This window comes from Grampus griseus (assembly GCF_964374135.1).
Source record: "Grampus griseus genome assembly, chromosome: 5".
NCBI lineage: Eukaryota > Metazoa > Chordata > Mammalia > Artiodactyla > Delphinidae > Grampus > Grampus griseus.
The window spans coordinates 15,403,746-15,428,932 of record NC_138998.1 but is presented as its reverse complement, the minus strand read 5'-3'; the positions used below and the strand labels follow the sequence as shown (position 1 = coordinate 15,428,932).

The window sequence follows — 25,187 nt, the reverse complement described above, 5'->3', positions numbered from 1 at the left end:
GTATAGCTTTGCTTCCACCATTTGTCCCAGGGTTCTATCCGTCCGTTTTTTGTTTTTTTTAATTTTTTTTCTTAATAATTATTTTCTATTTCAATAACTTTATTTTATCTTACTTTACTTTATTTTATTCCATCTCCCTTCTTCCTTCCTTCCTTTCTTTTTTTCTTTCTTTCTTTCTTTTTCTACCTTTTATTCTGAGCCGTGTGGATGAAAGGCTCTTGGTACTGCAGCCAGGAGTCACTGCTGTGCCTCTGAGGTGGGAGGGCCAACTTCAGGACACTGGTCCACAAGAGACCTCCCAGCTCCACATAATATCAAACGGTGAAAATCTCCCAGAGATCTCCATCTCAACACCAGCACCCAGCTTCACTCAACAACCAGCAAGCTACAGTGCTGGACACCCTATGCCAAACAACTAGCAAGACAGGAACACACCCCACCCATTAGCAGAGAGGCTGCCTAAAATCATAAGTCCACAGACACCCGAAAATACACCACCAGACATGGACCTGCCCACCAGAAAGACAAGATCCAGCCTCATCCACCAGAACACAGGCACTAGTCCCCTCCACCAGGAAGCCTACACAACCCACTGAACCAACTTCAGCCACTGGGGACCGACACCAAAAACAATGGGAACTATGAACCTGCAGCCTACGAAAAGGAGACCCCAAACACAGTAAGATAAGCAAAATGAGAAGACAGAAAAACACACAGCAGATGAAGGAGCAAGATAAAAACCCACCAGACCTAACAAATGAAGAGGAAACAGGCAGTCTACCTGAAAAAGAATTCAGAATAATGATAGCAAAGATGATGCAAAATCTTGGAAATAGAATAGACAAAATGCAAGAAACATTTAACAAGGACCTAGAAGAACTAAAGATGAAACAAGCAACAATGAACAACACAATAAATGAAATTAAAAATACTCTAGATGGGATCAATAGCACAATAACTGAGGCAGAAGAACGGATAAGTGACCTGGAAGATAAAATAGTGGAAATAACTACTGCAGAGCAGAATAAAGAAAAAAGAATGAAAAGAACTGAGGACAGTCTCAGAGACCTCTGGGACAATATTAAATGCACCAACATTCGAATTATAGGGGTTCCAGAAGAAGGAGAGAAAAAGAAAGGGACTAAGAAAATATTTGAAGAGATTATAGTTTAAAACTTCCCTAATATGGGAAAGGAAATAGTTAATCAAGTCCAGGAAGCACAGAGAGTCCCATACAGGATAAATCCAAGGAGAAATACGCCAAGTCACATATTAATCAAACTGTCAAAAATTAAATACAAAGAAAACATATTAAAAGCAGCAAGGGAAAAACAACAAATAACACACAAGGGAATCCCCATAAGGTTAACAGCTGATCTTTCAGCAGAAACTCTGCAAGCCAGAAGGGACTGGCAGGACATATTTAAAGTGATGAAGGCGAAAAACCTGCAACCAAGATTACTCTACCCAGCAAGGATCTCATTCAGATTTGATGGAGAAATTAAAACCTTTACAGACAAGCAAAAGCTGAGAGAGTTCAGCACCAGCAAACCAGCTTTATAACAAATGCTAAAGGAACTTCTCTAGGCAAGAAACACAAGAGAAGGAAAAGACCTACAATAACGAACCCAAAACAATTAAGAAAATGGGAATAGGAACATACATATCGATAATTACCTTAAATGTAAATAGATTAAATGCTCCCACCAAAAGATACAGATTGTCTGAATGGATACAAAAACAAGACCCATATATATGCTGTCTACAAGAGACCCACTTCAGAGCGAGAGACACATACAGACTGAAAGTAAGGGGATGGAAAAAGATATTTCATGCAAATGGAAACCAAAAGAAGCTGGAGTAGCAATTCTCATATCAGACAAAATAGACTTTAAAATAAAGACTATTAGAAGAGACAAAGAAGGACACTACATAATGATCAAGGGATCGATCCAAGAAGAAGATATAAGAATTGTAAATATTTATGCACCCAACATAGGAGCACCTCAATACATAAGGCAAATACTAACAGCCATAAAAGGGGAAATCGACAGTAACACATTCATAGTAGGGGACTTTAACACCCCACTTTCACCAATGGACAGATCATGCAAAATGAAAATAAATAAGGAGACACAAGCTTTAAATGATACATTAAACAAGATGGACTTAATTGATATTTATAGGACATTCCATCCAAAAACAACAGAATACACATTTTTCTCTAGTGCTCATGGAACATTCTCCAGGAAAGATCATATCTTGGGTCACAAATCAAGCCTTGGTAAATTTAAGAAAATTGTAATTGTATCAAGTATCTTTTCTGACCACAAGGCTATGAGACTAGATATCAATTACAGGAAAAGATCTGAAAAAAATACAAACACATGGAGGCTAAACAATACACTACTTAATAACGAAGTGATCACTGAAGAAATCAAAGAGGAAATAAAAACATACCTAGAAACAAATGACAATGGAGACACGACGACCCAAAACCTATGGGATGCAGCAAAAGCAATTCTAAGAGGGAAGTTTATAGCAATAAAATCCTATCTTAAGAAACAAGAAACATCTCAAATAAACAACCTAACCTTGCACCTAAAGCAATTAGAGAAAGAAGAACAAAAAAACCCCAAATTTAACAGAAGGAAAGAAATCATAAACATCTGATCAGAAATACATGAAAAAGAAATGAAGGAAACGATAGCAAAGATCAGTCAAACTAAAAGCTGGTTCTTTGAGAAGATAAACAAAATGGATAAACCATTAGCCAGACTTATCAAGAAAAAAATGGAGAAGACTCAAATCAATAGAATTAGAAATGAAAAAGGAGAAGTAACAACTGACACTGCAGAAATAGAAAGGATCATGAGAGATTACTACAAGCAACTCTATGCCAATAAAATGGACAACCTGGAAGAAATGGACAAATTCTTAGAAATGCACAACTGCCAAGACTGAATCAGGAAGAAATAGAAAATATGAACAGACCAATCACAAGCACTGAAATGGAAACTGTGATTAAAAATCTTCCAACAAATAAGCAGCTCATGCAGCTCAATAACATAAAAACACACAACCCAATCCAAAAATGAGCAGAAAACCTAAATAGGCATTTCTCCAAAGAAGATATACAGACTGCCCACAAACATATGAAAGAATGCTCAACATCATTAATGATCAGAGAAATGCAAATCAAAACCACAATGAGATATCATCTCACACAGGTCAGAATGGCCATCATCAATAAATCTAGGAAAAATAAATGCTGCAGAGGGTGTGGAGAAAAGGGAACACTCTTGCACTGCTGGTGGGAATGTGAATTGGTACAGCCACTATGGAGAACAGTATGGAGGTTCCTTAAAAAACTACAAATAGAACTACCATATGACCCAGCAATCCCACTACTGGGCATATACCCTGAGAAAACGATAATTCAAAAAGAGTCATGTACCAAAATGTTCATTGCAGCTCTATTTACAATAGCCCGGAGATGAAAACAACCTAAGTGTCCATCATCGGATGAATGGATAAAGAAGATGTGGCACATATATACAATGGAATATTACTCAGCCATAAAAAGAAATGAAATTGAGCTATTTATAATGAGGTGGATGGACCTAGAGTCTGTCATACAGAGTGAAGTAAGTCAGAAAGAGGAAGACAAATACTGTATGCTAACACATATATATGGAATTTAAGACAAAAAAATGTCATGAAGAACCTAGGGGTAAGACAGGAATAAAGACACAGACCTACTAGAGAATGGACTTGAGGATATGGGGAGGGGCAATGGTAAGCTGTGATAAAGCGAGAGAGAGGCATGGACATATATACACTACCAAACGTAAGGTAGATAGCTAGTGGGAAGCAGCCGCATAGCACAGGGAGATCAGCTCTGTGCTTTGTGACCACCTAGAGGGGTGGGATAGGGAGGGTGGGAGGGAGGCAGACGCAAGAGGGATGAGATATGGGAACATATGTATATGTATGGCTGATTCACTTTGTTATAGAGCAGAAACTAACACACCATTGTAAAGCAACTATACTCCAATTAAGATGTAAAAAAAAAAAAAAGAATCAGGTTGGAAGCAGAGGACACTGGCAATCACGGGCCACATCTGGGTGCTGCAGCTGCCACAGTCTGAAGTTCAGTGTGTTGCCCTCGAGAAGCTGTAATTGCACCATACTCCAAGACCTGCCCAAAGAGATGCTAGCCTTAGTTTATGAGCCAAAAGAAAACAAAATGAAGTAGTATGTTAGGGTTCCAGAATCCTCCAGCCTCAGATAGTCTGAGAGATTCGTAAAAGCTGTAAGATCTGTGTCTTGACTGATAAGTGATTCCCCCCACCCCCATTCAATTCTACTTTTAAAAATATAAATACTGTATAATAATGTATTATATAACAAATATATAATGGACTGTATCATTTAGATGTAAAAATCTGGGCTGCTTTTAAATGCATTAAAGGTGACTATATTTCAATTCAACAAGGTCCCCCAATGTTAAGAAATGTGTGGTATTTTAAAGTTACCCTCAGAATTTTTTCTTACGTACAAGTATCGGTGCTGCCTCTGAAAAACAAATCTTATTAACTGTATAAGTAATAATTCAGATTAAACAATAATTGTTTTAGGTAAAGTTCAAGAGGCCGAGGGGTATGGTAATGAAATAACAATGCACAAATGCTGGTGTGGCTCAGTAATTACTGTGATACATCCTCCTGCTTCCCTAATTCATTGATCTCAAGAGGGAGGGCTTGACAGTGTTTATTACCCATAGCTCTTCCAGCTGTCAGGGAGGCTTCCTGGTCGCTTCCAGGATATCTGCCACTTTGGTACCAATGCTATGGCACTTGACTCCAATTTTCTACCAGGAAAGAAATTGAGATGTCACAGCCTCTGTGGGCTCGACCAAGGCTAAATGGGTCAGTTACTCCATCAAGGGAACAAATGAGAGAGTGATTCAGGAAAACAGAATAGATAGTAAAATTCATTCCATTAAAAGGACTATTTTCCTTAAAGCAGATTAGAAACTATCAAGTGGCAGGTAATCTGTCAATATTTGTTGAATTAATATTTACTGAATATATTATTTGGCCTTTGGTCAAGTTAAGCTTCTGGAACCAATAATGATCTTAATCATTAAACTAATTCACGGGGTGAACAAGCCAGAGTTGGCAGAGCTATCTTATTGGAACAATTATTTTTCTGCTTTTTGGCATAACAAGAAACCTAATCACTTAAATCTATTATTCTTATAAGAAATTCAAAGCAAATGCTCTTATCTTTAATATTAATCTGTCAGTTTAATACCTAGAAATTGTTGTGCTCTTTTAAATTCTTTTCTCATTTTTTATTATGCCAATATTGTTAATGAGCAATTAAGACTATGTAAAAGAGCATCAAAATGACACTAATTAACTACTAGAATCAACACAGAATGGAGTAGATTAGACTCAACAGAAATCATATTTTTTAACAGCTTTATTAAGGTATAATTTATATACAAAGAACTACACCTATTTAATGTGTACAATTTGATGAGTTTGAACATATGCAAAGACCCATGATACCATCACCACAATCAAGGTAATGGACATATCCAACACCTCCCAAACTTTTCTTGTGTTCTTGTGTTCCTTTGGTCTTGTGTGTGTGTATGTGTGTGTGGGTGAGTTAAGAACACTTGACATGAGATCTACCCTCTTAACAAATTTTGAAGTGCATGATACTGTATTGTTAACTGTAGGCACTATGTGGTACAGCAGGTCTCTAAAACTTACTCATCTAGCATAACTGAAACTTTACACCCATTGACCAGAAATTGCTTTCATAAATAGAATGCCATCTTAACTAACAGAAGGTTAAGCCAAGAATAGCACTGAGAAAATCAAGGATTTATCAACTAGAATAAAAATTACTCAATCAGTGGTATTAAAATATATGTGCCCACTCCATATCCTATACTCACTGGCAGCAAGAAGACTTTCACTCACACTGGTGGCCCCTGCAGGCCCAGTGTCTCCAGGCCCTCCACCCAGATGCAGAAGACAGCTCAGGGCCAGCATCTCTGGATCTGCTATCCAATACAAAGAACTCCCTGGACCTGACAACTCCCAGCCCTCCAACCAGCAGCAGAAGACAAGACAGGCATCTCCTCACTGTCTACTCACGGGCAGAAGACAAAGAAGCCCAGTGCTTCCTTGCCCCTCCATCTAGCAGCAGCAGAAGATCTAGATAGGCTCTCCACCTAACAGCAGAAGGCAACCCAGAACCCACAATTTCAGACAGCTCCTGGCTCTCCACTCAGTGACAGAAGGCATCCCAGATGGGTACTTCTCTTTCTCAGTGCACTGCAGAGGCTGAGTTGAAAGCCTGCCAGCACCAAGTGGCTGGAGGAGAGACCAGGAGAAATGCTATCTCTGAGGCCAAAACTAAAAGAAACTGGATATTGTAACTATCTGAAAAAAGGTTTTAAAGCAGCCATGAAGAAATTAAAAGAAATTACAAATTCCCTGGAAACAAGTGAAAAATAGAAAAGTTCAGCAAAGAAATAGAATTTATTTTCAAAAATGGAAATTATATAACTAAAAGAGTTCAATAACCAAAATTTAAACAAAATCTCACTGGATAGGCTCAAGAGTAGAATAGAGATGACAATAGAAATAATCAACGAACTTAAAGACAAATCAGTAGAACTTATTCAATCCGAACAACAGAGAGCAAAGAGATTGAAATAAACACACACATACACACACACACACACACACACACACTCACATACACAGACTTAGAGAGCTGTGGAACAATAACAAAAGATCTAACATTTGTATTATCAGAGCCCCAAGAGGGAGAGGGCAAAGAATGTGGGGCTGGAAAAGTAATTGAAGAAACAATAACTGAAAATTTCCTAAATTTGACAAACGACATGAACATACAGATTCAAGAAGCTGAGTAAACCCTAGATAGGATAAAATAAAAGAATTCCATGCCAAGATGTGATAATTAAACTTCTGAAAACTAAAGACAAAGAAAAAAGTCATACTCACTTTAAACATAACAATGTAAGTAGATTGAAAGTAGAATAGAAAAGATGTACCATGCCAATGTTAATAGAGAAACTATATTAACATCAGACAGTAGATGTCAGAGCAAAGAAAATTACATGGGAAAAAGAATGATGTTACATGATGATAAAAGGCTCAATCCAGAAAGAAAACATAGCACTAAATAACAAGAGCTTCAAAATACATAAAAATAAGCTGTTAGAACTGAAAGGAGAAATAGTCAAATCCACAATTACAGTTAGAGACTTCAACACCCCACTCTTGGCTAGTGATAGAAGAGTTAAGTAGAAAATTAGCAAAGATTAGGAAGACTTGAACAACACCATCAACCAATAGGATCTAACTGGCATTTATACCTATTTCACTCCAAAATAGCACAATACACATTCTCTTCAGGTGCCCATGCAACATTCATTAACATGGAACATATTTTGGGTCATAGACCAAACTTAAGCCAATTTAAAAGAAATGAAATCATAAAAAGTATGCTCTCTGATAATAATGAAATCAAACTAGAAATCAATAACAGGAAAAAAAAAATCCAAACACTTGGAAATTAAATAACATGCTTCTAAACAATCCATGAGTTGAAAAAGAAGTCTCAAAGCAAACTTAAAAATACATAGAATTGAATAAAAATGAGTATAAAACATACCACAATTTGTGGAATGCAGCTAAATCAGTGTTGAGAGGGATATTTATAGCATTAAATCCTTATATTAGAAAACAGAAAAACTATCCAGGCAAAACAAGTATCTAGTCTCTTTGGCAGTTATGCTTCTAATGATAAATTCATTTGTCTTTCTCCCATCAGTCTCCCATTTTACTGTTTCTAAGTTTTACTTAGAGGCATTATATCATGAGTGGTTGTCACAGTGTAGTAGCTCTTTAGCCAGCTTCCTGTCATAGTCATTTCCAGTTTTTCTCTACAGTCATCACGCTATCCTGAAAATTATTATAGATATAACTTGAATCAGGAATTTTCTGGATAAATTCTTAGATATGAAATGTTGTTTCTTTCTTATTTCAACAAATGCTTTGAAATTCCATAGTCAAAAACCTTTTTAATTATCCACGTGTGTTATTCTTGAGTTTAATAACTTAATAGTTACCATTATCATGACAGTAATAAACTTTCATTCTGTCTTAGACTATAAGTACCAAGTAACAGAAAGTGGTTTTTAAGCATAACCTGAAGTTCAGATAAAAATAAAGAATGTGATACTTTCCAAAGATATAAAACCTACGAACTTTCACAACACACAATCAGCTGTTATCTACAATGGCCTCTGGAGATTTTAAGAGATTTAAGAGATATTCTAGATAAATCAACCATAACATCTTGAGACATACATTATAGGGATAGCAGAAGAAAACAGAAGGTAGTGAGAACATGCTTTTCAATTGCTCTAACATTTGCAAAATTTCCCTAACATCAAAGCTTTTTTTTTTTTTTACTTCAGTACGGAAACTGGATATTCAAAGCCATTCGATGAAGTATATTTAAACATGGAGTCTTCATCTAACTTAATAAAAAGTGGATTTTCTCCATAAATAATTCAGAAAATTGCCTTATCTTCTTGCTGTGAAGGTTTTCTTAAATGCTCTATTATCTTTTTCTTTAAAAACGAATTTTCCATATCTAAGTTCTGACATTCATTCAGCTTGTAGAAGAGAGGGCTTTATTGTTGGAAATAAGACCTTCTTCTGGAATTTGTTTTTTTTAAAAGCAGTCATATCTTCTGACTAATAATTGGAGGATTGAGAAAGGTTGACAACATATTACTGAAACTGAAAAGGTTTAAAGATTGTAACATATAATTTAAAAGAATCAGTCAGTAATAAACAGCAACTAAAAAAAGCCCAATATTGTAAATTCAAATAGGTGTTAATAAAATCCATCATAACAAATAAAATATAAAAAGTAATTTTTTGCATAATCAAGAGATTATAGGACCCAGCTGGCAAGCATTTTAAGAAGAATTCAACTAGACAGTATTTCAATGTAAGTAAATAAATTGAACAAACACTTATAGACTGTATTCCAGCTCAGATTCACAAACATTTACTACATATCAAGCACCATGCTAAAAACTTTATGTGTTTTATAGCATTTCATTCTCACAATAACCCTATAGTGTAGGGTCTATTAGGGAGGAAGAAACTCATACTCAGAGAGTTTAAGTAATGTGTTCAGGATAACATTATTAGTATTCAATCAAATCCAGGCAGGCCTTTTCCAGCGTTTAAGCTGGTTCCTTCTCTCGTAGAGCTAATACTCTTGATCTGTAAAATAATCTGCAATTTTTCTGAGTGTTCATCAGTCCTTTACTCTGTTATTATGTCTAGCTCTAATGGATAATAATTAAGGGGTTACAAAAGGCTTTTTCAAGGATGAATTAAAGAGATTTGTTTCTAATTTGAGGAAGAGAAAGATGGTAATAGAACTGGAAACCAATAAAACATTATTACGAGAATGTTGCACTATTTCCAATAAGAACTAAAGAAAGTAGGGTTAATCTGCAGCTTGTGGTTTACTTTTAAAATGAAAGAAGGAAAATCTTAGTTATCAAATTTTTTCTCACACTAGTCTTAGACAGTGACTTATAGTTTATATACCTAGTGAGACAGGGCCCAAGTCTCCTAACTCCTGGCCAGGGCTATCTACATTTTATCACACTACAATTTAGAGTCATATTACATGATTTCTTAAGATCCCTACATTATGCTCAAATTGTACAATCTGTGATTTGCATAAACATGCAAAGATACAGAGTCTCCACCAGCTTTAACAAGGGGGAAGGAAATAATTTCTCTCTCTCCTCTCTCTCTCTCTCTCTCTCACACACACACACACACACACACACACACACACACACACGTGTGCACAGCTGTTTAGAGTACGGCGTCAGGCTGCTCTTCTATTCCTGTCATCTGGAAATAGCAGAGGGACCTTGGGTGCCCCTGACAGTTCTCTAAGAGGCATGCCCAAGAGCTGAACACAGCTGCCACACACAGTGATTCAGCAATTTACCAGTAGAAAATATGACAGCGAGAAGAGGAGAATTTTTCATCCTGGATTTGGGTGAGGAACATTTCTCATTGTGCACAAATAAAGAGATATCTAGAGTTATTAAGTCGTTCTTTATTCCAAAGCTGCTAATGTGTGTAACTGGCTGATTTCAGACAAAAAAAAAACAACCCTATTTGCTTTAATCGAGTGTTTAGAATGTAGAAACTGATTTTATAAGTTCATGCCAAAAAGAAAATAAAATTTAAATTAAATTAAGTGATTACAGAAATGTACCTAATATTATATGGCTAAAGACATGAGAGATTTTTTTTCTTGGATAGGAGATGTGTTCTCTTTAACTCTAATAGACATCTGGGAGACCGATTGATAACTTCGTTAATCCTATTTTACAGAAGAGGAAGAGAAGACAACAGACCACTGAAGGAATGAATGCTCCTCAGGCCATGTTGCAGGAGACAACACATGCACAGCACTGCTTCCTGAGATCACACTGTGCCTCTCCAGGCAACACCATTTCATTAAAATGAAATATCAGCTCTTCCTCAAATCGTCAAGTTAAAAAGCATACCTTAATGAGAGCTCTCTCAATCTTTCTATTAAATGATTCCATGTGGGTGTGACGTGGCTCCATGAAGAAATGAAAGGTAATGGCCTTTAAAAAACAACTTTTTCCAAGAAAACTTTGGCCTTCTAGGAGACAACTGTTTGTGACTCCTTGGGTATGTGGCTTGCTTAAAAGAAAAAAAAAAGTGCAACTCTCCAAGAGAAAAATGGAAATCAGTAGTGGAGAGAGAAAAAGAAGGACTTTCAAAGCTTGACGCGAAATTCCTTTCTGAGACTCACATGAGCACTTTAGCTCTAGAACAATGTTTCCAGAAACTCAATCTATCAATGGGGAATTTGGTCTACTCTTATTTTACGGCATATCTGCCAAAAAAAAAAAAAGTCATATATGGCATGTTTTGACTTGGCTCTAAGCTTTCTAAAAGCTTTTCTTTCTTTTTTCAGCTGAAGCTCTGAAACTTACCTGCTACCCTTCTGGCCCAAAGCCAGTTCATTACTAAATCTACACTGGGCTGTGTTCCTCTGTATTCCAGCCAGACTCCTATTTCAGACTTTGGCACAAATGACAGAGTGCTGATAGTGAAGCCACGAAATGTTAAGATGAGGTCATTTGGGAAGGGGCAGGGGGAAGAAAGTATGGAATTTCTTGGGTAAAGCCTGTAAACGGCTAAATAAGCTGAGAACACTCAATTGCTGACGAACCAACAGGCAGATTCCCCTGGTGCCACTAGGATGACAAGCCACTGTCTTCACAGTTGCTAAGACAACTTCATGATCAAAGGATTTAGACAATCCACTTTCTATCTCCTGGGAGATAGGCAGTTGGGGAATCTGCTTTATTATTCCCTCATTTATTTCTTTATCTATCCATCCCCTTACTAACTAATTCAACCAGCCAATTAAGAGCAATTTTATTTTGAATAGTATACAACAGTGCTTCTAAAAATTTCATGAAAGTTCAAATTACTTGGGAATCTTGTTAAAATGTAGTCTTTGATTCAGGAGTCTGGGGTGGGCTCAAAATTCTGCATTTCTCCTAAGCTCCCAGGTGATACCTGTGCTGCTCCTGCAAGGGTAGGAAAGAAATACAGTTGACTCTTGAACAGCAAAGGGCTTGGGGGTCCCAATCCTCTGCAGTCAAAAATCTGTATGTTACTTATACTCGGCCCTTTGTATATGAGCTTCCTCCGAATCTGCGATTCTCTGGATTTGACCAATCACGGGTCGTGTAGTGCTGTAGTACTTACTGTCGCGTGTAAGTGGACCCATGCAGTTCAAACCCGTTTTGTTTAAGGGTCAACAGTACACCCATTTTACTTCCCTTTCCCCTACACCAGTGGTTTTCAAACTTGTTAGAAAAATGCAAATTCTCAGGCCCAACCCAGACCTGTTAAAACTTGGGGTTTGGATTCAGCAACCCTTATATTTCCAAGCCCCCAAGGTTATTCTGTTGTATGCTCAAGTTTCAGAACCACTGAGTCTAGACCATCGTTCTTAAAGCCAGGCTGTGCCTTAGAATCACTTGGGGTAGCTTGCAGGTTAAATTGTTTTCCACAAAAAAGAAATGCTTAAGTCATAACCCCAGATACCCGTGAATGTGACCTTATTTGGAAAGAGTCTTTGCGGATGGAATCAAGTTAAGATGAGATCAGACCTGATATGGTTGGGTCCCAAATCCCATGACCAGTGTTCGTATAAGAAGAATGAGATTTGGAGACACAGACACAGGAAAAAGGCTATGCAATGAACGAGGCAGAAATTGGAGTGATGCCGCTATAAGCCAGGGAATGCCAACGACTGCCTGCAACCAACAGAAGTTAGGAGAGAAGCATGCAACAGATTCCTCCCTAGAGCCTTCAGAGGAAGCATGGCCCTGCCAACACCTTGATTTCACACTTCTAATCTCCAGAACCCTGAGGGAATAAATTTCTGTTGTCTTAAGTCACCAAATTTGTAGTACTCTGTTATGGCAGCCCCAGGAAACTAATTACAGAGCTTTGGGAAACAAACAAACAAAAATAACCAAAGCCTATTCCCTTATCATATAAATCAGAATCTCTGGGGATGGGAACATCTGAATGAAGGTTTCTAAAATCTCCCTCAAGGGATTACAACATGTGCTCAGGGTTGAAATCCACAGCTCTAGACATTTCTAGACATAAATAGACTGTTTATACTTAAATTTTGCAATAAATAAAAAACACTACAAGCAGTTGAATATCAGTATAAGGTTATCTGTAAGTTTTTTAAGTATCAAAATGAGTTATGTAGATAAGAAGTATACTAAGACAATAGTTCTCAGAGTTTGGTTAGGGAAACACTTAGAATCACCTGTGGTCTATTAATCAGGTGGGTTCTGGGCCCCATCTCAAACTTAATGACCAGACTCTCCTGGGGTAGGGCCTGAGTAGCACAAGTTCTCAAGCTCCCTTCAGATGATGCCTATGTACACTGAAGTTTGAAAGCCATCTCTACAGAGGTGATTGAGCAGGCTTGAGCCACTTGGGACAACCTCCGTGAAGATGAAGAAATTGGAGGAACCCAGTAAGGGGGCACAAGTGAATAATGTCATCAGAAGGAACTGTTGAGAAACTTAGCCGCTGGAGCAAAGAAGGGCATTTCTGGAAGCTGATGGACATCAGGTAGGGCTGGTGAGGGAATAGAGAACTTTGGAACGCAGGTGATAAAATATGGTTGAAGGAACACCATCGGCCTCCCCTGGGAGTTGAGCTGAAATGCAGATTTGTGGGCTCACCACAGTCCTATTGAATCAGAGACTGCATTTTAACAAGATCTCCAGATAATATGGACGTACAGTAAATTTTGAGAAGCGCCGTCCTGGTGGCAGTAAGAAAGCTGTCAGAAGTTTATGAGCCAGGAAGTGATATAATAAAATTATGCATGAGTAGGCTTAACTTAGTGGGGATGTTTAGGGTAAGCTGGGAGGCTTGCAGAGCTTTCCCATAAAAATCTCTGCAGTGATGGAAATGTTCTACATCTGCACTGTTTAATATATTAGCCACATGTGGCCACTGAGCCAGTGAAATGTGGCTGGTGGGATAGAGAAACTGAACTTTTTATTTTTTATAATTTTAATTAATTTACATTTAAATCACCACATGTGGTAGCGGCTATTGTATTGGACAATACAGGCTTGGAGGCTGAAGATATGAAGACTAGTGAGGAAGCGTCAGTGGCCAGAGGACGCTCTGACTGCACCTGTGGGTATGACATTGTCATACGACATCAAGTGTTAGTTCGCACACCATTTTCATATGTGCTCAGGAAAATGGGCAATGTAATTTTCTGTTGAGTGAAGTAATTAGTCAATGATCGTTAACTTGTGCCTCCAGTAAACTTTCAGTTACAAAGGATCTGATTAGCCCTTCTACTGCTTATGCCCATTGCTTGCTTTTCTTTCCTTTCCAGTTTGCTATTTACATTCCTTGGCTTGTCAATATCACTTGCCAGAGTGTCAACAGGGACAAGGAAATCTTGTTACAAGAGATCTAACTGATGAAGAAAAAAGATACTATTATTTGTCTGAATTTTTTGTTTGGGTTTTATACAATTTCAGATGTCTGTTGCTCCCAAAATTCATTGTCTTTTTCTTTCACAAATAATCTGTTTTACAGGAGTGTCAGGAGAGATGGGAGTGACATGCCCTTGATGATAATTAGCGGCGTGTATATAGCATCCCAATACTGGATGGAGAGATGGAAGAACACAGCTGTGAGCCCCAGCAGCCTGTTACTTTTGCTTTGGCTTCTTTAGCCCAGCCTCCTGCCTTCTTAATCCATAACACTCCCTCCCTCGATTACTCCATGCTCAGGAAAGCACAACCCATCTCTGAGTTGCTCTGATGCGATATATGTACTTTTTGTCTAGCTTCTACCCCTTTCAACTGTGTGACACCTGAGCTTATGCTCTGGGTCCTTTTTTTTTTTTTTTTTTTTTTTGGTCTCTGCTTCTTACATTTTCCTTCTCTTTCTTCTTGAGCCCTCTCCCCAACTTTTACTAGTGTGAGCAGAAGTCACTTTTCGGGCATGCCCTGGGCCCGTTTAGAAGATTTCAAGAGTAAGGTCTGCTGGAAATGTCTCTGAAGCATCAATGTAATGGATTAGATCTCTGAAGTTGCTATTTTTAAAGCTATTTGCTCGAAAACAGGAAACTAACTCTAAAGGTTTCAATAGATTTATTAGTTCACAAATAACTATTGAACATCTAGACACAACCCCTGCTTGCAAAGAGCTCAAAATTTGCTAGGAGGAGACAAAATGCAAAATTCGCTAGGAGGAGACCAAAACAAAACAAAACAAAAACAACAACAAAACCCCCAAAACAAAACAAAACAAAAAACCTTCAGTATAGTGTTGTTCTTACAAATAGAAATAAAAATTTGGGCATAAAATCATTCAGAAAGGACAGGGAAGAATTTATTGAAAGGGTAACTTTTGATCAAGCTCTTAAAAGATAAACACTCTCCAGGTAAGATGGGGGTGAGTGTTCAGGGAAACATGTCCAAGCTGGGAGGCATGGAAAAGTGTGGTGGATTTAGGGAAATTCCAAAATTCCATATTCCTGGAACTAAGGGTATGAGAAGTTACCTTGATTGCGAAATATGTAATCAGGAATGCCTTGAACATGGTACTGAGGAATTCTGACTTTATCTCATTGGTGAAATGGGGCCACGGAAGGGTATCAATAGGGATTAGTAATCAGGTCTTTGTGCTTAAAATATTAATATGGATAATATATTGGAGTGGACAAAATTAGACTCAGGAAGACAAGTTAAAATGGTATTACCACAATCTGGTTAAGAGATGATGAGGCCTTAAATTGAGAACAGAACAATAGGATGTGGAGAGAAAGAATTGAGAGCAGTTAGTAGTTGAGAAAATTGTCTAAATATCAAGCAAGATGAGATTTTTAATAATTTTTAAAAAGCCATTCTCTAATAAATTTCTGCACTGACACCTTAGAGCTGGTGATTAGATGGGGTGGATTGGGGGTGGACTGAATGTGGACTTGGAAATCAGAGAAGCCTACACTTCTGACCCAAGTCCATCACTTCCAAGATGGATTACTTATGGTCAGATACTTACCTGTCTGACCCTCAGTGAACTGGAGGTAATTCCAGCCTTGCAAGATTGTTGGGACGTTTAAATAAATTATGAAGAATATTTGGTATATGTGGATAGCCAATTAGCTTGCTTTCTGCCCTCTTTTTCAACTCTAAAATCCATGGGAATGGGTCCTTTAACATAAAAAGACAACTTCTTTTTTTGAATTGGCTGTCTGAGAGCCTAAAATTTTCTTAATAAGCAATTTATTTTTTTCCTGGTAGGATCAGGCCCAGAGCACCACTCTGTAATGAAATTTCCAAGTGACAGTTATGTTAAATGTAACAAAATTGTAATATGCCTAGAGCTGACATATTCCAATCGATATACTTGTTGGACAAAACATCAGATTCAATAAAGCCGTCCAATGCCACTTGCATTGCCAATTGGATTATAAATGATTTCTGATAATAAGTGAAAATCCCCAATGTGAAACAGTTATTTCAAGCCAAATGCTGTTCAGAAAAGTTGTTCTGCATCTCCTGAGAAGCTTTCAGAAACAGCTTTGAATTAAATCTATCCCACTGTGTAAATAAGCAATTATCAACTACACCAATAGGAAAAAGCTATCAAAAAGGGAGATTTGGTATCAATGATTGCTATAATCATTAGTAAATGTCATGTTGATGAAAACTTTCTACACTAGGCCAATTTGCCAAGACACTTTTTAAATTAGAAGGCTAACAGGAAGATTTTGTTTTCATAAGGTTTGTCTAAGATTACCACTGTGAAATACAAAGTAGAAGTATCTCTTGGAAGCATAATTCTATAGCTAAATTTGCAAAAACAAAACAAACTGACACTAAAACAATTACAAAGGAAAGCCTACGAGAATTTTATCTGATAACAGTACATACAAATATGTACTTACAAAATAATAAAAATGAGAAAATTCGGCCTTCAAAGAGACCACTGACATTGAGTCAGAAATCGCCAAACTATATCCAAAATTTAGCAAAGCCTGTGACTTGTAGGGACTTCTTGGGACACAAAATTAACATTTTTTATCAACCACTCTGTGGCTGATACTATGATGATTATTTTAAATGCAATATTACTTATAATACAGAAATCCTATGTGCTAGGAGGGAACAGTAAGCCTTAGAGAGTTTAGATAACTTGTCCAAACTCATAGAGCTAAAAATAAGTTTGCATGATTCATACAGCAAAAAAAGGAGTTCAAGTAATTTGCTCAAATTTACACAGTATTTTGAACTCATGGCTATCTAGCTTGAAATTTCTGCTGTTTCCACTATCCTGAGTATAGTCTTTTAAAGCTTCTGTATTATCACCTGCAAAATGGGAATGATGCCTATTTCCAGATGTATTAGTCAGGATTTCAACAGGAAACTGATGTACACCCAAACTAGGTAACTGAAGATTCCAATAAAGGGACGATTTACTATAGTGCGAGTACATATATGGAAAAAGGGACAGTGCCCTGGCCAGAAATAAGGGAGACCCTTTACCACCCTGTGGCCTTCAAGGGCAGGAAAGAAAGTGATTACTGGAAGTGCCAAGAAAGTTCTAGAGAGGGCTTCTGGCCAGAAGCTGAGGGTTTCCACAGGAAAACACGGCCAGTGTCAACCTTGCTGTGTGCTGAGTGGGACTGATATCCTATCATCATCCTCCTTTCACCCTATGATGGCCTGTGATTGCCTTCCAACTGGATACCATCCCGACACAGCCCATACAGGTCAGCTGTCCAGGCCCAGAGCAGAATGGAGTATGGATCTGGAGGGGCAAATAGAGAGTATCCAACACAGTAGTATTAAGTGAGAAGACGTTCTGAGAACATGAAATACATACGCTGGAGATGATACAGCAATAGTAGTAGCTTGTGTATTGAGAGCTTATTATATGCCAAGAATCATTCTAAGCACTTTTAAATATTATATATTTTTTATTTTCGCAACAATCTTATGAGATAGGAACTAATATCTTCACTTCCAAGGTGAAGAAACTGAGACTTACAGAAGTGATATAATTTGGCCAAAGTAATAAGTACCAGTACTAGAATAAGAACCAAGGCTGTAGAAACCCAGGTCTCACTCTTATCTCTGCGGTATCACTGGGTGTATGTAAGGCTTGGGGAATCGTGGCAGGTTATTAGCAGTATAAACAGATTCCTTATATTTGATTATTTTTATTAGTCTATTAATAACCCCCTGACGGATTGTTATTTCCATTTTACAGATAATGAATATAAGTTTTCAGTTGTTCAACTGGTTGTAAATGATCCAGGTCATGTTATGTTCTAGAACCTTCCCAGACTTCTTATCTTACTACCCTTTGAGCTGTGCTGTCTCCCAAAGAGCAATACATAAACTCTCTGTTTCACAATCATTCCTACAATATTTATTGAACATCTATTATATGTACTAGGGTCTGAAGATATAAAGAAATCATGATCCCTTTCGGTAGAGGTAGCTCATAGCCAGCCCTGGTCCCAAATACCACAGTCTCTTCACCTGAATTATTGTAATAACCTCTCAACTGATCTCATTGCTCCTGTCCTTGACCCCATAGTCCACTAAAAAGTTAGAGAAATTCTTTGAAATCACAAGTCAGATCATATCACTCAGTTGTTCAAATTCCTTCAATGCCTTCCCATCTCATTCAGACTGTAGGTCAAAATCCTAAAGTGGCCTAAAATGCCCAACATCTGCTGCACATTAGAATTATCACAGGATCTGTTTAAAAATATCAGTGCCTCCTCCCTCCAAAATATGAACCTTATATCCACCCCCTAACCGTGCTTGAGTGAGGGTTGTGCTTATTGAATTACTGACCCAAAAGGTAGAGTAATGGAAAAGGTTGGGTGGGGGAGACTTTACAGTGTATAACCTGTGTATCTTGGCCAAATGATCAAGGGGGCATCATCAGTGATAAGTCATTAAGTCATGTTGATGGTACACACTTGACAGAATGTGATGAGAAGGATACTTCAGTTCTGGAGTATCCTTCCCCCAAACCCATGACTTCAGGCTAAACATGAGAAAAACATCAAAGGCACGCTACCAAGCACCTGAACAGTACTCCTCAAAACTGGCAAGGATATGAAAAACAAAACAAAACAAATGCCTAAGAAATTGTTACAGACTAAAGGTGACTATTGGAATCATGATAACTAAATGTAATGTGGAATCCTGGATGTGGTCCTAGAATAGAAAGACATCAGCTGAAAAAGTAGTAAAATCCTAATAAAGTGTGGAGTTTATTTAGTTAATGTTGGTTTCCTGGTTGTACCAAATGTACCATGGTAATGCAAAATGTCAACCATTGTAGAGGAAACTGGGTGGGGAGATGCAGGAACTCCCTGTACTATCTTTGCTACTTTTCTAGAAAGTTTTATTCTAAAATTAAAAGTTTATTAAACCTTGAAAAAAAACATGATAGAAAACAACAAGAAGAACAAATACCAATGTCTGGGCTCTACTCCAAGTCATTAAAGTTAGACTCTCTTGGGATAAGACAGGGCTGTCTTATAATTTTTAAAGCTCACCAGTTGTTTCTAAGGTACAGCCTTGTTGAGAACCATGGTCCTACTTCATGATGCCTCTCTAATACCATCTCCCACTCCTCTCTCTTCGTAACACAGTGTATGGACAATAGCCACTCTGCCCTCCTTGCTACACCCCCAAATATGCCAGGAATATTTGCATTTCACAGTCTTTGCATGCATAGTTTCCTCTGACTAGAACACAACTTCATTTAAACACCAGCATTGCTTGCTCTCTTGCTTACTTCAAATCTATGTAAAAAACAAAAACCAAACAAACAAAAAACCCTGCCATCTCAATAAAGGGTCCCTGAAGACCATCTTTCTAAAAATAAACCACTTTCTTTCTAAAAGCAACTTTCCCCACCAGAACTGTTTCCCCACTTTCCCTGTTTATCTTACCTTGTTGAGTTTTTTTCTTTTCATAGCATTTAAAATTGCCTGGCATTTTATTATAAATATGTTTATGTGTTATTATATTTGTGCCCCTACTAGAAGCTAAGCTCCATGATAGCTGGTAGTTTTTTTGTTCATTGTTTGTCCTCAGTGCCTGGAGTAGTGATCGTCATGTAGTTAATATTCATTAGATATTTGTGGAATGCTTGAATGAATGAATGAGGAAAATTGACAAGTAGACAATTAGGATGCAGCATGAAAACTGCTATGGTAAATAGAAACATGGGGTGCTTGGGAAAGGGTGTTGATGGACAGTGAGTGCCGACTGGGGAAATTCTTGGGCCTTTTAGAAGACATGTTCCTGAGGCAAGTTGTAAAGGTCAAAAGACTGAGTATAGAGTTTCAGACAGACAAGGCATCATAAACAAAGGCCCAGAAGGTCTGGGAACTGCCAATAGTTCAGTATGACAGGTGCTCGGAGAAATATGAACTGGGTTGTGTGGCTCGAGGTGAGGCTCCAATGGAAGGCAATAAAGGGGGGCATAGGCCACATGATGGAGTATGGACTTTATCCTGAAGGCAATGAGGAACCGCTGAAGGATTTCATATCAAATCAGAAGTTACTTTAGTAGGAAACATTCATCACCTTTTCTATATTATGAAATGGTAAGTAATTCTTTATCAAATGATATCAACATTTTATACTAAAACTTTTGTGAGAAATGAATTTTCAGGGTGAGTTTATATTACTAAACGTTATATTGACTGAAATTGGGAATTGTTTTAGGTATTTTCTCTCTGTAGGGTAACATTTAAGATGATCCTACAGAAGGTTTTTTGATAATGTTTATGTCCTCCAAATAAATCTTTTAAAAGATCAAACATTGGAAAAAGGATACATTGCCTTGAAGACTTTTTTTGGAAGGCAGAAATTAAATTATATTTCTCATCCTCAAACTCCTTTCCATATGCCTTGACATTTTTTACACCTTTTTTGTAGATACAGTTAACTCCTTGTATCCATATTTCTGAAGATGGGGCCTTGTGAATTCTCTAAATTCATAGGTATGAAAAAAATTTGGAAAAAATTCAAAATGTGATCCAATCACACTTCCATTACAGTGAGCATGCATTAAACTCAAATTCAACCATCTCCTTTCCTACTTCATGACCAGATTTCATAAGTAAACAAAGGTTTTATTATAAAATAACTTTATTCCAGTTATTGTAAAATAAGTTCCAGAAGGAAGACAACAAATGTGTCTTGAGATGTGGATGCTGAGTTAATTGGAGTCATCCATTTGCTCACTAGTTAATCCAAACTTTCTGGCCTTGCAGTATGTTCAAGTCAAAAATATGCCTCAGTAGAAGTATAAAACATTGCCAGTCAGGGTCTAATAATATCACACAAGAGTAGGTAGAACCATGACCGTTTAATCCAAGAATGCCAAGCTGCTAACATGTTGCTACACGGACCTTATTTACTCTGCAAGTATAAAAGGGACCTGTCCCTTCTCTTCATTCGTACACAAATGAGGAGTTGCTTTGATGCATTTCTCATAATTACAACTCAAGATACAGGGTGTGACTGAGATAGCCCTAAAAGACCCTGGTTATCCTGGTGATTTTATTTCTTATTCAGAACACAAGGAGTGTTGTCCTTGGAGACCTCTATGCAACATTGCACTCAGTTTGTATGTGAGTAAACTGCAAATCCACTTTCTAAGTCGGCTAGACTGGGAGAAAATCAGATCCAGAACAGGTCTCTTTGGTCTGTTTAAAACTAAAAAGAGTTCTTTCCCTGGAGAATTTAGAGCTGATGTGTGTGTAAGAACAATTCACATGCTCAGATTTCATATGCCATAAGGAAAACTAGGACTCCTTCAAAGTTTCTCCTGTGAGGGATTATTGCACAAAGCATCCTATACACTCTGACATCTAGAGACTCCGAGGATTTATCTGAAATGTTTTCTTCAGAAGAATAAAGTCATGCTAAATCTTATCCCCGTGTTTAGAGTCCCTTAGTTCTTTGTTTGAGGATGTGAGAGTGAGCTCAGGATTGTAAATACCATTTAGGTTTAGAGCTAGAATTTAGTTTTAGTTCTAGCCAGTCAACTCAAGACTAAATATGAACCATCCCAAGAACAAATGGGGGTAGCTCCATCACTCAAGACCACTGCTCTAAAAACAACAAAAAGAACAGTCTTCAGAAATAGCTACACTAATAAGTACTTCATCCTACGTGGAGTTCAAAAATTAAGTGAAATGTTTTTGGAGAGTTGCCACTTAAGAGATTTCTATAGGTAATTATTTTCTTAATTGAGTAATAGTTTGGTAATGCTACTGATCATCTGCCAAAGAGCCTGTTTTCAAAATCCAGGTTTTTATTTTTAGGAAAATACATACTGTGGTTTCCACAAATCTGGGGTCCCAACATGCTTTGAGGACAAAATTCTTTTTGTTTTCCTAAAGTTTTGACACTACAGTAAAAGAAATGAGGCTGCTGTTAGTAAAACAGTGTTTGAGTATACAGCTGACCCTTTAACAACACCGGGTTTGAACTGCGCAGATCCACTTATACTTGGATTTTTTCAATAGTAAACACTGCAGTGTTACACGGTTGCTTGCATCTGTAGAATCAGAGCCTTGGATACGGAGGAACCATGGATATGGAGGGCCAACTGTAAGTTATACTCGGATTTTCCACTCGGCAGAGGTTCGGGCACCCTGAACCCCCGTGCTGTTCAAGGGTCAACTGTAATAGCTGCCACTCTGCATTTGACCACAAAACTGTCATTGTACAGTTGGGGATCCCTTGATTTTGTTGTGAAATAATATATCAGATGTTCTATTAATCTTATAAGAAAGCTGTCTCTTTTCCCGTCTTCTCCCAAATTACACCTGCTTTATCTATCACATTCCCTGGGAAACTAGCAGAATCATAGAACTATATAGAATATAGAGCTATAATAGAATCATAGAACTAGAATGTCGACCTTTACCTCATGCTTCAAACCTCATTGTCAGCTTGCTGTCCAATGACCAACTAATCCTTCCTTCCAGTGATGTGAAATTTACCCTTCCTACAGTTCACCTCTCCATCTAGACGACTTGGTCTTTCAAAATGTCATCCCTATGTTGAATCAAAGTCTCCTTCCTTCTTTTTATTCGTAAACATAGGACGGTTGTCACCATTGTCCTCCTCTTCCTCATAAATGCTTTATATTTGACATTTACTATGTGAAAGACATTGTACTAAGCATTGTATTTAATTCTTCCCCAAACGTTAGAGGCGGGCAGATATTGTTATCTCCACTTTACAGATGAGAAACTCTGAGGCTTTTAGAGGTTCAGTAAATTTGACCAATGTCCTATATGGAAGGTGACAAACCTGGGATGTGAACACAGGGCTGTCTGACATGGATTGGGTTGATTTGACACATTCAGTTCTGAGAAAATTCTCTGTTTTATAATCTCCAAATCTATCTACTAGACTCTCATCTATATTTAATTAGGAAATCTCAAAGCCTTTTTCATTTATCATATGGCTTGACCTCTCCCTGACATCCAGCACCGTTGACTAATCCCTGACCTTCAACCATTATTGATGTGTCAGTTATTACCAAAAACGATATTTATAAGCAAGAACTCTTTAGTTTTCACTGTAGGCATATTGTCAACATGTTTTAATTTAGTTACACATCAGCAGCCCAAATTCAAAACTTCCAGAAATAATTCCTGTCCATCTTGCCTGCAGTCAACACATCTAGAAATCTCTGTGCCCTTTGATCTCTTCCTCTCCCCCATGCTCAATCTCACATTCAGTTGGTCATGAAGACTTGGCTTCGCTTACCTTAACTAATGGCAAGTGCTCAATAAATGCTTGTTGAATGAATATAGCTAATGATCATAAGCAATAATATTTGGTCCATTTCCTATACTGAAAGCGTTCATTCATACCAGTTTCTAAACATAGATCCTTTATATATCTCTCTAGATACAGATCCTTTACATGGACATATTTAATAATGTAAAAATATTTGGGGTGAAATAAAAGCCTTTTTTATATAATTTCAATGAGATTTTTAAGATTTCCAACTATTTTGTTCTTTATCATTCTTATTGTTATTCTCTCTGTATTTGCAGCTGTTTGAAAAAATAGATATTTAAATTTTATTTCCAGTTTAAATTTGAAGAGGAAAAAATTACACCTTTTAAGAGTAGAGACAAACTCCTATTCATTTTGTGCCACTCTACTTAAAGGTTATATTATAGACTAAGTGTGAGTTGAAGAATAAAAACTAAAAATAATCCCCCAATTAAATAGATTGAAATAACCCTTCTTAAACTTCTGAAATATATTTGAGGTTTAATTAATTAAAATGAAAATGATCCAAATATGAAATAATGTGCTAGGCAACTGAGGCAGCCTCTATGGTCTGTAGTTTCAGGCTTTAAATTCACTCATTTTCAGTTATTTAGTCATTCATTCTTTAGAAGAATAGTTATTGAGCCCCAGGACTCTGTTCAGGTACAACGCATATGATGATGAGAAAATCTAGCATGCTTCCTACCTATCTTCAGCTTACAAGTGGGGAGACCACACAGAAAAATATAAAATTTCACAGTGAAAAATGTTACAAAGGAGAGTTTTATTGCCCTCAGAGAGCATACAATAGTGAGATTTGAACCAGTAAAGGCAGGGTTCCCAGGGGAAGTGAAGAATAAGATGTGATCTGAAGAAGGAGTAGGAGGAAGCCCAGGAGAGCTAGATATCACAGAAGCCAGGGTAACGTAGGTCATGAAGAGTGGAGTGGCCAACAGGGTCAAATGATGCTAAGAGGACAAGAAAGGTGAGGGCTGAAAACTTTCAATGGATTTAGTAGCGTGGTGACCTTAACAAGAGAGAGTCTACCAGACTTTCTGAAACAGAAGCTAGATCAGATAGTCTAAGGAGTGAGTGTAGAAAAGGAACTGGAGACAAGGGTGTATATATGATTCTTTCGCGAAGCTGGACTATAAAAGGGAAGAAAGATAGAGTAAGCTAGAGAAACTTGTGGGCCTGGGAGTGGTTGTTTCGTTTTTTATTCTTGTTAATGGGAGAGGCCTGGATGTGTTTAAAAACCTAGGGAGAGACTAAGATGGGGTATCTGAATATATCATAGAAGGCACTGAGAGTGTAAGATTCATGAGAAGCTGGAGGGAAGAGAACAGGCTAGAGCAGCAGAAGAGAAACATTTCTCCTATCCCTGAAACTAAACACAGGATCCTATCTCACAGTTTCCATTTTCTATGGAAACTATGAGATGGGGTCACCAGCTGAAAGAGGGTATGGTTGGAGTTAGTTGTGATGGTCAGAGATTTTAAGATAGTGGAAAAGATTTGAAATGATGTCTGGGATGGATGAGGGTGAGCTGATGAAAGAAATGTAATAGGACTGCCCACAATTGAGTGCTTATTTTAAGTTGGTACTCATGGGTTTCTAATGGGACACA

General features: G+C 37.5%; 3 long non-coding RNA genes across 5 annotated transcripts in view; 2 read left to right on the top strand and 1 right to left on the bottom strand.

The window, feature by feature from the left end:
• Window positions 1-25,187, bottom strand: part of LOC309822723 — a 262,605-nt gene that overhangs the window by 97,008 nt on the left and 140,410 nt on the right. The window lies entirely within an intron of this gene.
• Window positions 10,022-16,123, top strand: LOC309822989. 2 transcript variants are annotated; one of them, XR_014296794.1, is made up of 3 exons: window positions 10,022-10,158; window positions 10,500-10,751; window positions 14,307-16,123. It is a non-coding gene; the product is annotated as an uncharacterized lncRNA (long non-coding RNA). The 2 variants fall into 2 exon arrangements; XR_014296795.1 differs by lacking the exon at window positions 14,307-16,123 and adding an exon at window positions 11,116-14,143.
• LOC309822722 overlaps window positions 20,234-25,187 on the top strand; it is a 68,437-nt gene continuing 63,483 nt past the window's right edge. The window contains exons 1-2 of one of the 2 annotated variants that reach the window (XR_014296764.1): window positions 20,236-20,358; window positions 22,291-22,375. This is a non-coding gene — a long non-coding RNA (uncharacterized lncRNA). Of the gene's footprint in view, window positions 20,359-22,290; window positions 22,376-25,187 lie in introns of both variants that reach the window. The other variant, XR_014296763.1, reaches the window with a different exon arrangement.